At 40.9% G+C, this 16,836-nt stretch overlaps 1 long non-coding RNA gene across 1 annotated transcript; it reads left to right on the plus strand.

Annotated features, from left to right (window-relative positions):
• The first annotated feature begins 425 nt into the window (after positions 1-425).
• On the plus strand, positions 426-14,590 carry LOC116963171. The gene is made up of 4 exons (XR_004407992.2): positions 426-595; positions 1,425-1,625; positions 3,406-3,601; positions 14,482-14,590. It is a non-coding gene; the product is annotated as an uncharacterized LOC116963171 (long non-coding RNA).
• Positions 14,591-16,836: the final 2,246 nt, after the last annotated feature.

Below are 16,836 nucleotides of genomic sequence, written 5' to 3' on the forward strand. Positions count from 1 at the left end.
AATGCCTGAAGGTTTTTGCCTTTGATAGCAGACCTGCCATTGCATCACACAGGGCTTGTCTAATAAATTGTATTAGTGCTTTCCAGCATCCTGATAATTTCTGTCCCCCAACTCCTTGCTATTCTGAAGTGTTTTGAAAGAGGACTGGTTCTCGGTGAATTATTGCTCTGGCAATCATTAAAGCATATGTTCATCATGCTTGCTGTTGACCATGCAGTATAACAGAGAAAAAAGGTGAAAAAGTTCTTCAGGAAGGACTTAATATTGTGATATTTGCAATTAAATGATTTCTAACTAGAAATAAGGGAGTTGTGGAGGGTGTGGGGAAAAGGCAACAGTTGGATGTTCTCAAAGTCTTCAAGGAGATGTATCACTTATCTTCTATCAGTTTAGGGTTATGTAGCTAAAACCCCTACCTGCTTTTGGAAATAGTCTGTCACTGAAGAAAATGGAGATACTGTTTGATTCAAGGCATTGTTTAACTTGGCATGTCAAATTATTTCAAGCCCACAAGGAGGGGGAGGACATGCTGATGACTGTGTTCATGCCTGTTTATCCAACCAACGTGTTAGACTGGGAATCCTTGCAGACATAGGTAAGTAAGTCTAAGGCTTTTTCATTCTGTGAGATCCAAGGGTAACTGGGCAAGGGGAATCATAAATATATGATACAGCTTGCTGACTGATAAAAACCCCTAATTCATCCAGGGGAATAGCAGGTTTTTGGTGAAATTTCCTTGCTGACTCTTCTGTCAGCCCATTTCTAAATGTCTGCAGGTTTCATGCTATAAAGACAGAAATAGGGTTGTTTCCTATTTGCTTGTGAGTTTTAATTATAGCAGGCACAGTATTTCAGACATGCCAATGCTTGTTTTTATGTTGGGATCCACATGGCTGCATTTTCTTTCCAGGGGTTGGGAGAGATCATTTTCTTAGTCATATTTCTCTCAGATCTAGAGCTGTCTAGATAAAAAACAAAGCAAAAAAACCTTACTGCTATTAGTTCCCTTCCTTCTGAACTCATCACAGCTCAGGTACATTACTCGAGTATGAGTCATGGTAAGTAAAACTGCAGTGTGTGTTTGGTGTCCATGAGGTTGTTCACTGACTTTTATTCCCATGCATAAGGGTCATGTCAGCCATTAGCAGCAAGAAAATCCAAGGCCCCTCAGTCTTCACCCTGATTCACTTACGTTTGTTTTAAGCTGCCTAGTGTGCATCAGGTTGCTTGCTATTTTAAAATCTCGCTAAAAATATGAGGGCAGCAAGCAGTGTATAATTGTGTATATACTGTTTATATACAGATGCAGCTGTATGTTCTTGGCTGGGATCATCTGTTCAGCAGAGGTTCTTTGGGGTTAGGTGCTTTGTAAAGGTTTGGTTTTGTTTTTAAAGCCCTGCACGCTTCCACTCTCCTATTCTCAGCTCCATTTTACAGCACTTGACCATGCAAAGCCATGCTCCCAAACAGGGCATTGGAGGAGACTCAACCCAGCAAAGCTGCAGGAAGAGCAGAACTCACTGCCACTGTTTTCCATATGTTCCTCTCTATGGGGGCCTGACTGGACCTCAACCTGAGGAGGAAGAAGAATGGAAACTTAATGGAGAAACACGTCCCGCCCCCAGGTATATGAAGCAGCCAAGGTCTTTTTTTCTTGTTCTCTCTGGTTTTAGCATGTTTCTGTCCTGGGGGGAAGGGGGGATGTGTACTGGAGGCAGCATGATCATCCTTTGCTCTGCCTAAGTCCACAAAATCATCTCCCCATGCTCAGCCTTAATTTGCAGACCTTCAAAAGAACCTTCTCCGATTTCCTCCTCTTTTTTTTTTTTTTTTTTTTTTTTTTTTTTTTTGTTTTAAGTTAGTTCACATTGATTAATCATTTTAGAAATGTTTAGGGCTGGGATTGTGAAACCTTTGCTGGCAAGAATTTCTCCCCTGGAGTCAAGGAGACTACTCATTAGCATGACTACTTGCCAGCGTGAGGGAGGGATTCACAATCTGGACGTTTGTAGTTTTAAAAATATGTCTCTATTTAGCTGATTTGAGCAGCTGAACAGGGCTGGTTATGAAAATCAGACTAACAGGCTGTCACACTTGGGTGTTTTACTTCAGAATGCATCCATGGTGAAATAGTGTATTTTTACATAGTACACACACATTTAGACAGTATTTCAGATGTCTGATTGGTGTCTTCAGTCTTACAAGCATTATGTGACACCCTTTCAGCATAAGCCAAACCAAACTGTTTGTTGTTAAATCCCATCTCTACACCCCTCTTAACTTACACACAGTGTAAAAATGTACGTGAGTCCATACTGACAGGAAAGCCATTAAGGGCCAGTTATACAACACTCTCGGAAGTGGCTAGTGCTTGCAGGACACCTGATTTTGAGCCCACTGGGTGGAGGGGGTAGAAGGTGAGGAGCTGGGTAAGGTTGTGTCTGCAGGACATGAAGGTGGCGTGGCTGTACCTCTTGTTCCTGCTTGCAGGAAACAAAACTCCAGAGAAAGAAGTCTGTCACTCTGACAGAAAACCCTGTGTTTTATATTACACCGGTTCCCTACTGTGAGTGAGTCACTCCCCCTTTTTTCTGAGGACAAGCGAAACAATTCTGCCTCTGCTCTGCATGGCTAACAGCAGCAGTGACCTTCAGGCTTGCCACTTAAAACTGGTGTGGGATCATCCCAGTAAAAATTCAAAACAACGCTATCTTTCCTTTTCCCCCACGCTCCTTCACCCACTCCACTGCGTTTATTCCCCTGCCTACAGCATGGCCATCCAGCACGGGTGCTGGGCTGCTGGAGCACAGGAGTTCCCTCTTCTGCCTGCATCTCCCTCCACCTTGCACAAAGCTGACAGGGGGATTTTTCACCTCCTCACTTTCCTTTTTCCTCTTTGATTAACTTTGGACCAGATGGCCAGTTCCCAATCTCTCAGCATGCATTTGACTGACAGGAGCCTTTGATAAACCTCAGAAGAATGAAGTCATCTTCAGGTCACCTCCTCTGCCTGGCCTTTAGCATCCCGCACATACCACCATTATCTGCTGAATAGGAGACAAAGGAAATTAGCTCCAATTCCCTATCATCCCCATTATTTCCACACTGATTTAAACAATGAGGCAATGAGATGCCCTTCACTTTCCTTCGAAAGGTACAAATGTCAGCTGTTAAGAAATGCAAACAAGAGGGTTCCCATGTTAATGGATGGGCTTCTTTGTAAAGCCATGAAGTGGTAAAGTGGATTTATTCACCGCCTGCCTGGAAAATGCTTAACACACTTCTAAGCAAATTCTTTAACCACTTTTATTTTATACACAGTGCAGAGTGCTTGAGAAGCCTTATTGTTTTGGTCTGGATATATATAATGAGGTGATATGCCACTGTGTTTTTTTCCATATGCAGTTATCAGAGCTTCATTTGAGACAGCCCCGAACTGAAATCTTGGAATCCAGATTCCTTGATATACAAAAAGGTTTAGTTTGTATGAATCCAAGTACTGAGATGTAGGAAACTCCAATTTCGAGTGAGGAAAGAAATTTGGATACTCTGGACAGAGGACACAAGAGCGTGAATCAGAACAGAATTTCTCCAGAGATTTGTAAGTAGTTACCTCACATCCACTTGGTTATTAAACTTTTATCTGAGAAGACAAATAAAAATACACCATAAGAAATATTGCCCTAAGGGTATTTTAAGCCAGGCGTGCTAGAAAATATCTTTTAAAAATATTTATTTTCATGAGATTTCTTTCCCAAGATTGTGCTCTTCCACTTGAGTTGATTTGACTGGCAGTTACTTCTGGTTCTTTGGCAAATGAAAGTATCTGAATGTTTGGACGTTTGCATAAAACCATTCTCCAGACCACTGGCACATCCACATACGTTGCAGGAGATTAAAACATCAATGATCTCTAAATTAACTCTTGGGAAAACTGATCCATAAACTGTGTTTTACATTAAAAAGTACCTTTGCTTTTCTTCTTTGCTTACTAGTCTCTCCCTGATAAAGCAGTCAGGATCTTGCCTCAAAACAGGGCTCACTCAGAGGCATCTCCTGACATACAGTTGAAAAGCACCACACAAGAACGTATCTGTTTATTCCACAGAGCAAGGATCACACTGAGAGCTAGAAGCTGTGAGCTGTATTCCTGTTGCCTGCTATGAAACATGGGAGCAATGACAGGTCAAGAGACTGGTGAGCAATTCTGGCCACCAGTTATGACAAGGTGCTAGGCCCTGGCTTCCTGCGCAGCCAGTGGGGAAAAAAGTCATTTTGGTACCCAAGGCAGGCGTGTCAGTCCTGCCTGCTTGATGCACTGTGACTGCTGCTCACAAAAGGATGGAGTCCGAATCACTCCTTGCTTATTGGCCTCACATGCCATTGTAGCAGAGGTTTCTAAGTTAGGCAGTTAGACACTGGGCAGCCTGAACATGGCACTGAAAGTGATGGTCTGTGAAGGCTTTTCAGCTGTTTTAGAATCCCATGTAGTGTTTGCCCCATACCTTTAGCCACTGATAAAGGCTGGTCTTTTTTTTACAATGTCATCGCAGGTACCTGCACTTCACCAGTGGCAGAGAGAATTCTGATGGTTATCTAGGCTGATTTATGCTTCTTGGCCCACCTGGCTAGCCTCCACCATGAACTCTGTGCCCAGAGAATGGTGGCAGAACTGGAGCGTAAGAGAACATTTTAAATAAACACCCTCTCCATATGAATTCAAACATACTCTTGTTGCTGGAGGACATTAATATGGAAGGCACGTAGCACCTTTCTTTCTTTGCTTTAGGAGAGTCTTTTTTATCGCTTTCCTTACTAGTATAAGAAGTTCCATATTGTGGCACTGCAGTAAAGGATTCCCATTCAAAGCTGGGCATGTAACCTCAACAGAAGTCCACTACTTGAGAGAGGTCTTGAGAAAAGTAAGTTAAGCCTAATTAATGAAAGTAGTCATTCTTCAACCACTCCTGCAAAAATCAAAAGAAATGTTTTGCTTCTTTCATCTTTCCAGCTGAAAAGCTTCCAGTGTGGCCTCCACCATTAAAGGACTCCAGCTGCTTTGCAATTATACCTTGTTCCTCTTTCCTCTATATTCCATCTTATAGTGGTGAATCTTCAATCACCACAGTTTTGTTGGTGCTGAGAATAAAAGGATGGTCTTCTGACAGCTCTGGAGAACCTGTAATTCACGTTACTTCTTGAAGTATTTGACTAGCTAACACGAAAAGCCAGATGCTTGCTTCCATTTATCAAGTCTCCCCTTTTCCATGCTGGTGTTTCTATCTTGATAATGACTGACTTTGTCACCAAGCTGCCTTTTTTATGACCCCTTGACATCAAGTTGGTCAACTGACTGGAGATGGGCCCTAAGGCTTAGCTAGTTAGAACATGGCCTAGTCTTGGTATTTACAGGAACAGATGGCTTCTTCCCCTGTGATCAGCAGCCTTGGTAGTATTTTTAAGATATCTGAAGGCACCTTTGCACTGGTAAGAGTGGGAAGAACAACACATTTCCATGCATCCTGTTGCAAGTTTTCTGATCGAAATCTGAAGGAAGAATTGAGCTTCTGGCAGCAGTTATGAGTTTGGTAGCCACAAAGCTTCTTTTAAAGACCCCGCTGTGTCAGGGTGCAGATCAAGGTGAAAAAACATTCCTCTGAAGAGCTTGTTTTCCTTAGATAGGGAAGACTGAGTTGTATGGAGCTACCTGTAGCAGGGATCGAAAACTGTCTGCAGTATTAAGTATTTTTTTTAATCACAATTCTCTCCCACACTTTGTTTTTCACATACAGCCTGTCACTACTTGAGGTGTTTGGCTGTCCATCTCTGCCGATAAATGGACACACCAAAAAGTTGGACAGATATACTGGCACCAACACAGTTCGACATAGGTCACTTTACAGTAGATATTTAAGTCAGCCTGAAGAAGCAAGAACATGGAAAAACTCTAATTTCAAGGTTTTGATTTTTTTTTTTTTTTTTTTTTTAAGCAGAAGTATCAGCTATCTGCAATTCAAACTGAGAGGTTGAGGGTGGGGGGCTTATGCTTCCCATTTTGCTTTTAAGAAGGTCACAGTGAAAGCTTGTGATTGAATATTTTGCATGGAACTGCCTATGACAGAGACAAAGACAAGGGGTTTGTCAGAGTGATATGAAAAGAAAGCAAAAGAAAGAGAAAGATCTGTGTTAGATTTTTAAGGTATATTTGAAAGAATGAAATAAAAAAAAATGCTTTCAAATCCTCAGGGACTTTCCAATTTATCAAGAAAGACACATTCTTCCTAATGAAAGGTTACTGACCTTCATGAATGTGACAGTTCAATTACAGCCCATTCATATGCAGAGCAGCCGTTGATAAAGGATTTAGGAAATGTGACTAGCATAGCAAAAGAAAAAGGGGGGGCAAAATGTCTAGAAAATTATTTTTTATTGTGGAGCAAGAAATATAAATAAGAATCAGTCAGGTAGTAGAACCTTTTCTTCTCTGGCCCAGCAACCCATTAGATTTGCTTCAGTGAATACATTGACTTTTTCCTCTTCTTTTTCTACTAATATTTCTGTCTTTTTAATCCTCTGAACTACTAAACCTAACAAATCATAAAGCCCTTGGGGTGCTGAGATGCAGGGTTTCAAACATTTTTTCCCTCTGACTGGCAGAGAAAGCTGGAATGTGTCCTAATGTTATTTTAAGTGCTTGACTAGTATTTAAACTCTTAAATGGATGGAAAGTTAAAGCAGCAGCAAATGCACATGCACATACATGTACCCCCCCTTCCTTTTCCTTCCACCTTCTCCTCCCCCCGTGTCCCCACACACACTGAGCTTGGCCTCTCCAAGGCTGTTAATAGCCAAAGCAGATATTGGCTAGACTCTCTGGAGCCAGCCTTCAGCCAATGGAGGGTGACACCTGTGAGCTGATGTTTGTTGAACTCCTCCAGGTGTAGGAAAGATGCTTAAAGAGACATAAGGCAGGAGCTATAAAAACAGGCAAGTATGTCACTCATACATACAGCTCTCTGAAAGATCCCAAGGCCAAGTTGTTGCGAAACAACTAGAAAGAAAGAAAAATGTTTCACTTGCTTTGAAATAATTCCAGATTATCTGTTTATCTCTCCACATGCACACACACTCATGGATCTAGGCCTAAGCGTGCTGTGCGCACAAGTATGCGTAGAAAATAACATGAGGCCTATGTCCCTACATACGTACGTACAAACCCATCTTGTATTTTAAGGTGATAGCAGGCTGAGCAGTTCTGGAGTTAGATGAGGGCAATCCTTTGCTTAGTGTAAGCTCTCACAGGTGGTCCCAGATGGAGCAGCTGTGATGGAAGTTTAGTGCTTACCTATATTTATGTTAGATCATGATTATGTGGAAGGCATTGTCTTCCACAGAGCAGCAAACAAGATTCTTGACTTTAAGCAAGTGCTCAAATCCAAGTGCAATCAGATGGGTGTGAAGAAGTGCTAAAACTGTCCATGGAAGTCTGAGCCAAAGGACATTTCCTTGACCTCCACTCAGTATCTGTGAAATGGCACGCATGTTTCTGAGAAATGAGAAGCTTGGTTAATTGGCACTACCTCCACCCAGATACAGGGCTGAAATTTTCCACACTGTTCAGGCTGAGAAGAACTGCAGGGACTGAGACTGAGAGATCTCTGTTCTTCCTATCAGAGTAACTGCTGGGACAAGAGGCCAGTGCAGAATATTTTCTACTTTTGTTATAACAAATTACAGTTTCTGGGAAACCAGAACCACTCTTAGTACTTCAAACTGCTGCACTAGATGTCTGTCTTCCGTGCCTAGTTACCTTCTCAAAGTAAATGTCAAGACCTATCCCTAGTGCATATATTGAGCTTCTTGCTTACTGGGTGCTGAAATTTGTACATGTTCTCAGGAAAGTCCTGAGGGGCCTGTTCTTGAGGTCATGAGGTTTTTCACCAGTAGTCACCCACTGGTACTGGCTGCTTTGCAGAGTCTCAGCCTCTCTTGGCTCGCTTGCGTTTAGGTGATCGTTGTAGAGGAAAAAACAATTCCTTGTCCTTAGTCTAAATTTAGATCAAGGGCTGGCATGGAATTGGCTTTGGCAGCATTGAGTGATAATGTCTCATAGTGATGTACACAAATAAAGTAATCAATCTGTCTTTATTGGTTCTTTCAGATGACTTTGAAATGCATAATTGTAAGGTATTGAATTATGGAAATCATGGCAGAAATTACCAGGATCCCTTTGGAATGGTCACATTCTTGCTTCTCTTTTAAGCAAAAGTCCATCTGATCAAAGGGCTTTTTAAGGCAGAATGCTTTGTTCTCCCTTTTGTTCAGCACATACCTGAGACTTTTAGGAGGGTGTTAGGAGTCCCCAAGAGAAATTAATCCAATACATTCATGCAAGAACTGTCCAAGAAATCTGTTGACACAGTGTAGCAGGCAACACAGCGTCTATTTTGGACACCCTGAAATTTTTTATATGCTTCTTGTTTTCCCTGGTAGTATGCTGCCCAGGCTGCACTCGAAGGTGTGGGTAGGCTCTAACAAATAGGTGACCATCTGCCTGTCATAGCTTTTAGCTGTCTCATAGCATGACAAGATTAGAATCAAGGCCCTTTGAGCACTGGAGAGGAGCTTCCTAGTAGTATGCTCACCACTCGTTTTTAATGTTGAAAAGAAAAACAAGATAAAGGGATTGAAAATGTTGACATTTTTAAGTCCAGAAAACCTCTTTGGTGTCTGTCTGTACAGTTAGATTCATTACAGGTAGGGTCCCAAACCAGCGGAACAGTTAAGCACTGAAGCTGGAACATTATTTTATCGGAACTGAGGACTGAATCTATTCTATTTAACATGGAGAGAGTACAAGAACTAATCCAAGTACATTCTATAAAATTCCCTATGTCATTTCTCAGGTATGTTTTCTGCAACACGCACTAGCCTATTTGGACTACGATATGATATAAAGCCTTTAGTAGAATTCATCTGGGATAACCTTTCTGCAATGTTTTGTCTTTAACTCTTGTAGATAATGCATGTCATCTAGGCTTTTTTTTTTTTTTTCCTCATAAGACCCACAAAACAAGACTATAAAACATTTGGTACACAAAATCTTTACTGTCTTTTAAAATTAGGCTTACTTTTCACCACTAGTAAAATCTATTTAATTTAGCTCCAATGGCCAGTGGACAATTTGATCAACTTTAATTTTTAGATAGCTTCATTTTCATGACAGATTTTAATATTCAAATTCAATTAAAAGCCTTTATTACTGAATGCAAAATAATAAGAATAATTATTGATACCAGCATCATGAGAACACTTCTGATCACATTTGCTTTGGTTAAAAATACAGTCTTTGTTTTCTGCTTACATATAATTGGCAGAGTTCCTTTAAAGTTTACTCTTGGCCCTGAGACTTGACAGTGCAGTCAGGCATGTGGCTGAGAGCACTCCTAATAGGCAGGCTGTGTAACCTCACCAGCTAAAGCTCACAGGCTACACGAGGGCTCTTCGCCAGAGGAAAAAACACAGTCCACTGCCGCTCAAGCTAGCATGAACTTTACATACTGCACGTCTTGTTGATTGATTAAAAATGTAGTCATCCTTAAAGGCAAATCACCTAAGGACTTACAGTAAGTCACAAATTCAAAGATGGTTTTATGTAGTGTACTTTTACGTAACAGACTCTTTCAGGATGAGGACTTTGTTTGCAGTAAGTGCAAGCTGGTTGGTGACTTCTGGCTAGCTTGCTGGTTGAGGCAGGTTCTCCTGAATCAGTTCACGTGGAAACCAAACTGCACCTGAGCAAACACTGGAAGGTGGGGAAGGAATTGCTTTCGGTTTGCAGCCACAAAATTTAGAGTGACTTATGCATGTTCCAGTAGGTAAAACTTTCTCCCATGGACGACTGTGTGATAAGATAGGGCAGGAATTAATTTTAATGGGGCTAGTAAACATGAATTATTGTATGGCTGGTCCCCTCCTAGCTGGTTCTAAAGCTGTGTCTAGAGGAAAAATATTAACCAGATTCTGTCTCTCAGCAGCTCTGATGTCCTCAGTCAACTGGTATGAGATAGCATACAGGATAGCACTTGCATATATATTCTCTAGATACCAAAAAGAGTAAGCAGAGAGATGTATGTGATGGTCCATACACTGCTCTCGGTAGGCTTAATGGTTTGTAGCCACAGTTTCATATCAGCCTGGAGAGCGTCGGGAACAGAAGAGCAGACTGGTGTGCAAAAGCACATTTTGTCCAGCCTGGGAAAATGGGCTCTGAAAGTTCATATCAAATATTCATCACATTGATAGTCCGTCACTGAATCAAACTGTCCACAGATTTCCTTCTGTCAAGTAAGGAAAAAAAATAAAAAGTTCCTTTTCCAAGCAGATGTGATGCGCTACCAGTGTGTGCTATCAGTCCTCTTTTCACTTGGACATAAGTTTTCAATATGGGCATAATTCTTTCAGGTGCTGCTCATTAAAACTGTGGAGAAGAGGATAAAGGCACAGCAAGTTGTCTGTTTTACTATTATCTGTTTGGCCTAGTGTATACTGTACGTGTTAGGGTAGAGACCACTCTGTCTAGTGTCTCACAACATATTGATAGTAAGAACTGGATCCAGACAAGCAATGTTGGCTCATTTCCAGAAAATGTTACAACTAGATGTGTATATATCAAACTTGAATTATTTAAACAGACCCCAACTCTGGCATATCAAAGTGCCTAGAAAACACGTTTCTTCAAAAGAGCCTTTTCTACTTTGGAATAAGCAAGAAAAATAGTAACAGGCAAGATATATTACAAAATCTGGGCCTCAGTCCAGGAAAAGCACAAGTTTCCAAGATCCTCACATTTGTACATTATGGCCTATATTGAGGTCAAACCTTTTTAAGGTGCAGATTTTTCTTCTGGGTACTTGAAGAGGAAACAATGTGGGTTTGTTTCCGTTTTGTTTCTTTATGGTGCGTAAAGGAATACTGTGATATTTGTTTTTTTAAAAGGTTGTGGCTTCTTTTTTATTGCTAGGTTCTATTCTTGTCTTGTCTTCTGATTTGCAATGAGTCTTGCTGGAGCTCTTAGGGCTGAGGACTGTGGTTCCCTCCTTGAAAGGAAGAATACTGAAACTTTAACGGACCTTCTCCAATGTGCTTTTTAGCAATCAAAGAAAGCCTATGAAAGCATGAAACTTGTGAGCTTTTATTCATTTAAAATAGGTTTTGCTTTAATTGTATCTCATAACCCTGCCAGTTTTGCAGTCCTCCAGAGTCTCACTATACTAATGAGATAAATAAAGCACGAATTGCTATTGTCTGAAAAGAAGGCACTGGGAATAATATCTCAAAAATAATATTAATAAAGGAAAAAAAGCTGAAGAAATATCCTATGCTTTTGTACACAACAGGGATGGCCCTTAAAGATTTTTGCAGGATAAAGAAAAATCCCCTCAGTGGTTTCAGCAGTTCATCTCTTCTGACCACAGTGAGGGAGGGTGTAGCCAGGGGATTGCTCTGCTCCAGGTGTCATCCCCTTCGAGAGCAAGCTGGCATCATCACAGGTCGGTATCCAGGGCTGCCTTCCAATCCCTCCCTGGGGTCCCTTGAGGGCAGTGCTGGGTGACTCCAGATCAGGACTGCGTCCAGCCTGCCAGGGTACTTGGTCCTGCCCTGTTGGTTTGTACTAGGGAAGAGCTATAGCAGGCATATTATGTATTGCTGTCTGCCCTTGGCCTCGCTGTGTAGACGCTGATGAAAATGATTTCTCCTCAGCTCCCTGCCTGCCACAGTTAATTCTATGCACCCGTTCTTTTTAATAACTGCATGTGGATACGTGCAAATGCCATTATTAAGATGCCTTGTTTAGTTTTATCTTACTTTCTATTTGCCTTTGAATGTAAAGGAGCACAAAGGATCTCATACTGAGGCACATACTGACCATTCAGTAGTGCTTTTAAGAAGAGAGGTAAGATAGAATGGATAGGCATCTCTTTCTAGCCAGTCAGCTACGTAGTTTAACACTGACGCTACTTTCATGTTTTTCATGAATCATTGGCAAAGTCAGTATCAATCTTACAAAAGAAGGGAACATTTTCAATTGGCTGCTCTATTGTACGTTAGAAACGCGTATGTCCATTGCATGGACTTTGCACACAGATACTGTTTGAATATTTGCATGTATTAACCACCTGACAGACAGGTAACACATTAGACCTACCATGTATGTGCCGTGCAGGTGCTTGTGCATCCATCCTGAGCTCATCCAACCTGTTGTCTGTGTGGGCTGGCTGCTGTCTCCGTGCAGTTGGATGGCCCTGACTTGGCACGGGAAGTGCTGAGCTGGACTCCTTGGTGTGGTCAGTGCAGCTGGACATCTGCAGCCTAGTGAGAAGTGTGTTACTGGTCTTGCTCAGACCTGTCTATGGGGCAGCCAGCAAGCCTAGGCAAATGTCCCAGTGCTTCTTTTCAGTCAGATTTCTGGACAGATAAAAGAGGACACGTCTGGTGAAACTGGCTCCTAGAGTAGCCTTAGTTATCTGACAGTTCTTGGCCTCCTGTCTGCCAGTTTAATTCACTATTGAAGGTGTCTTCTTCTGTATGGTTCTGATGTGCCAAAGAACTGGTCTGCCTTTGCTCCATGTATCTCCTCTCCTGCAAGGAAGACCAAGAGAAAGGGAAAAGCTAATAGAAAATGGGTTGTTTCATAATTCCCCATGACTGGAGTAGCCCTGCAACCTTGCTAGAGACACCATAATTTATAGCAAAAGCTGAAGTGGTGCAGAAGAGTCAGTCCTCAGGTTTCAGTTGTGGGAACTTTCCAGGGTGAACTCTGCATTTCCACAGAGACCTCATCATTTCCATGTTGTTTTCTGGCCTGTTCTTGGATTAAGTGGTAGCCACTAATCTCAGTGTCTCATACTGAGAAACTTGGGAAGGCCATGCCTTCTACTTCTGCCTCATATAAAAGCTTGCTTCTTATACAATGAAAGAATAAGGGCTTTATTTTTTTTTCTGTTAAAGAATGTGTGGGTAGGAAAACATCCAATCTGTCAAACTCTTCGTGACTAATAAATATTAACTGCTTCAAGTCTTCTAATTATCTCAATTTTAAAAAATCTGTGGCCAACTACTTAAATATTTAACCATCTGCCAAAAAGCACTCTTGGAGGTTTATTCTACAACATACAGGCAATGTTGTTGAAAATGGAAACTTTTAATGCAGTGCATAGATGAATATGACATTAATTTTTTTCTTAAGTCGATAAAGATAGTATGTTAAATTTTGTCAGGGTATCCACATAGTGACACCCCCAATCTCCTCTAAAAGTTCCTCCATTTGAACATGCCTGGAGATCAAATTGGCACAGAAAGGTTGAAAAACTTCCTGTATTAGGGTACTGAACAGTTAGGTAACCCATGTTGAACACAATGGAGCTAGGATGGAGCACAGGATGTGCCTATTGCCTCCTCTACATGATGCAATAACTAAACATGGTAGGATGCATGCAAAACAGGAATAATGATACTCATTTTCAATTCAAGCTTAGCAAAGCAGATGTATACCAGCTGGGCTCCCAACTCATGGTCTTCTGACTTTCACTTTCCTTTGCATTCTTTGCTTCTCTTGATCTGTCAATGTCTGTAAGACTGATGCCTTCGGGGAAAAGAAGAGGGAGAGAGAGACTTTGAAATCCCAGGCAGCAAGCAGGAACAATCCAGACAACAGGTGATATTTCAAAGCTTCAGGTCAGAATGAGTCATGAAGCCCTGAGGCCTTATATCCCTTCAGATCCCCAGAAGTCTTCTGAATTCTAGAAGCTTAGTGACCTCTTTAAAGGTAATAATGAATAATCAATACTATATTTGATCCCTTGCATGAAGGTATTAAAACAAATGGCACTAGGTCTTTTGAAAGGAAGAATAACAATTTGATCTTACATTGTAAAATTGCCATGCTCAAGACCACCTCCTGGCTCATATGCTTAATTATGTAATGACATCCAGCTGGACTACAAAGGATTCTTGCAGAAAGCCAGGGTCCTCTGAGAATAAAGTATCTGATAGGAAATGTTTAGACTCTGAGATCCTCTGACACAAAATGATGTTTCTGAGGAGGATCCTATGTCATATCATTTTTATGGTGTTCTGCTTAGGACAGAGCAACCAAAACAAGCCCATCCTCGATACAAATGACATTGATTTTTGGGGGGAGACAGAGCAGATTTCAGGTCCAGTTTCACCAACACATGAACAAAATTCCATTCAGTGAGATCTTTGAAAAGGCTGTGGAAGGGACCTATGTAAGTTTAAAATCAGTTCCCTCCTTTCCCCTCATTCCTCCTTTCCCACCATTATACGTTCCCTCTATTGTTACATTAGAACTGTCTTGCAAGACACAAAGGGTGAGTGGTATCAACCTGAGTTGTCCCCTGACTAGTCAGGGAAAGTAAAATATCATTTCGTTATGGAATAAACTGTGTTGTGTTACAGATGTCTGAGCACACATGGACCTATGAAACTGCATTTGCTATCCAAACAAGGCAAGGAGCCCTGCTGAATTAAGGAAGAAGTTCTAGAGAGGTGACTGCTTCCTTTCAAGATGTCAGGGTAGTATTTAATTTCCTTTTTTCTTTCTTTTTTTTCTTTCTTTTTTTTTTTTTTTTTTTTTTTTTTTTTGGTGAAAGCTCTGAAATGCTCATTTTATAAGTTATGATCCTGGGATGCCTGCCACATTGGCTAATGTTTCGATCCAAATTACAAGTGGGACTTGCATGTCTTTCTTGTCTTCTGGGTTGGGATATGTACATCTTTATTGGTTTATATAACAGTTGTCTCTTGTACATAATGAAGTGTTAAGAGAAACAGTGTGTACAGCCTTGGGTCTGGAGCTTGAGACTAACAGTGAACCAAGGGCATACTACAACGTAAGATCTCTAGTACTGATCCTGACATGGACCTCACACCATCCCTGATGGTAGCAAAGTCCATTTGTGGAGCTCTGTGTTGTATAATGGCTGAAAGCTCTTCATTCAGTGAAGAATCACAGCAGCTTCGCTTCCCATCATTTTTGTCGGAGGACAAGGATTGAAAGATGTTTCACAAGCAGTGACTTCACAGGTTCTCTGGATGAAGAGTCTTGCTTTTATTGTCTTTAATGTGACTAATAATACTGTGCTCTTTTTATGAGGTACAGCAATTACTTCCAGGTGATTTTCTTTATTTTCTATTCTTTGTGCTTTGCACTGACTAGGTGAAAATGAGAATGTATTGTTAGGACTCTTGTAAATGTTTCAAAATTAAAATTAAGACAGAAGAATCTTTTAAGATGATCAGAGACCTACCGTTTTCTTAAGTCTTGGGGATGGAAGGGCTGACATCAACTCTGATGGAGTCCTGTTAAGTCAGGTCTCAAGCATGCTCTGCTCTTCCAGTCCTACCCCCTCCCTTAAAGTGAAGTTTGCATCCATATTGCTATTAGAAGCAAATATGTATGTATGGAGGTATCACACGATCAGAAACTATAACACAGGAGCAAGTCCTAATGTTGGACCAAACATCCATGGAGTTGGTGGGGATGTGTACAATGACTTTACTGAGTTGCTATTCTGGCACTGTCAGCTTGAACCTATTTGTCCTTTTCAGCTTCTGTTCAAAGACAAAGGCTCCATAGCTGTTCCTACTCTTCACTGATGGTGCTGTAATCCAAGATTTACTTTAGCCTTGCTCTTTTCAGTCACTTGTTTCCAAAGTTATTCTTTCGCTCTATACAAACTAGTCAGATTATTTTGTGTGAGTATCCCAGTCAAATGAGATCTTTCAGAAGGCTATCCTCCTGAAGGATAGGTATGCAAGAAGAAAACATCATAATAATAGAAACAGAATTATGAGAAAGAAATGTGAAAAATATCTAATATCTAAGCTGTAATACTTTATAATAAATTGTTAGTTTTCTCCTGTTTCTGAATATACTAGTTTTTTCCTGGCTTTTCAGTAAATTCTCCTATTCACTGTTGGGCTTTGTGTGTGTGTATGTATATATATGTAAGTATGTATATGTGTGCATGGCTGTATATATACGTGTGTGGGGGGGTGGGAGTGTATATATAGAGATATATGCCACAGTTTGCTTTAAGGTAAATTTATCATAGTTGTTGACAGCTGAAGCAATAAAAGGAAGGAAATTAATATTAAAGGAACAGAGTTCCTAATGGTTCTATAAGGCAACAATAAAGGAGCTTATATTGTCTTTCTGTTTCACAGAGAACTCCATGAGTGTGCATCTAATAAGCTCATGAAAGTTGGGGCACCAAAGTGGTGGAATGCATTGACAACGAATACAGCCCTCTTTCAACTGGTGATGGATTTTCTGTAGATAGTATCAGTAGTTGCAACAGAAATGAGATGCAGTGTATTCCTTCCCTGGAAGAGAGCTGTGGCTTCTGACTTCTGTGCCTGGAACTTTTGACTCTATTTTGCTTGCTTTGGTAGTCTGGTGATGCTGTCAACTTCATGAGAGCTTTTTTTTATGTTGTTTTTCCCCCTCTCTCCATTTTCCCTCCACCACACCCCAAGTCCCAGTATTTCCTTTCATGCTTTGCCTGAATATAAATGAAACTCTCTGACTGCCAATACCAAACCTATAAATAAGCATAACCAAAGCAAAACTTCCTTTAAATGTTATCAAAAACTCTGGTCTAATCCTAGCTCAGTCATGCCCTATGGGGTTGTCAAGTTAGCAGCAGTGTACTAGTTTTCCTGCATGTGGCTAACACAGTAGCAGCAGTCTGGTACAGAAACATCCAGAAAGGTTTAAATTAGTTTTAATGCTGGTAGCAGTCAAGTTAT

Source organism: Tyto alba, unplaced genomic scaffold (assembly GCF_018691265.1).
Source record: "Tyto alba isolate M040663 unplaced genomic scaffold, T.alba_DEE_v4.0 Super-Scaffold_48, whole genome shotgun sequence".
Lineage (NCBI taxonomy): Eukaryota > Metazoa > Chordata > Aves > Strigiformes > Tytonidae > Tyto > Tyto alba.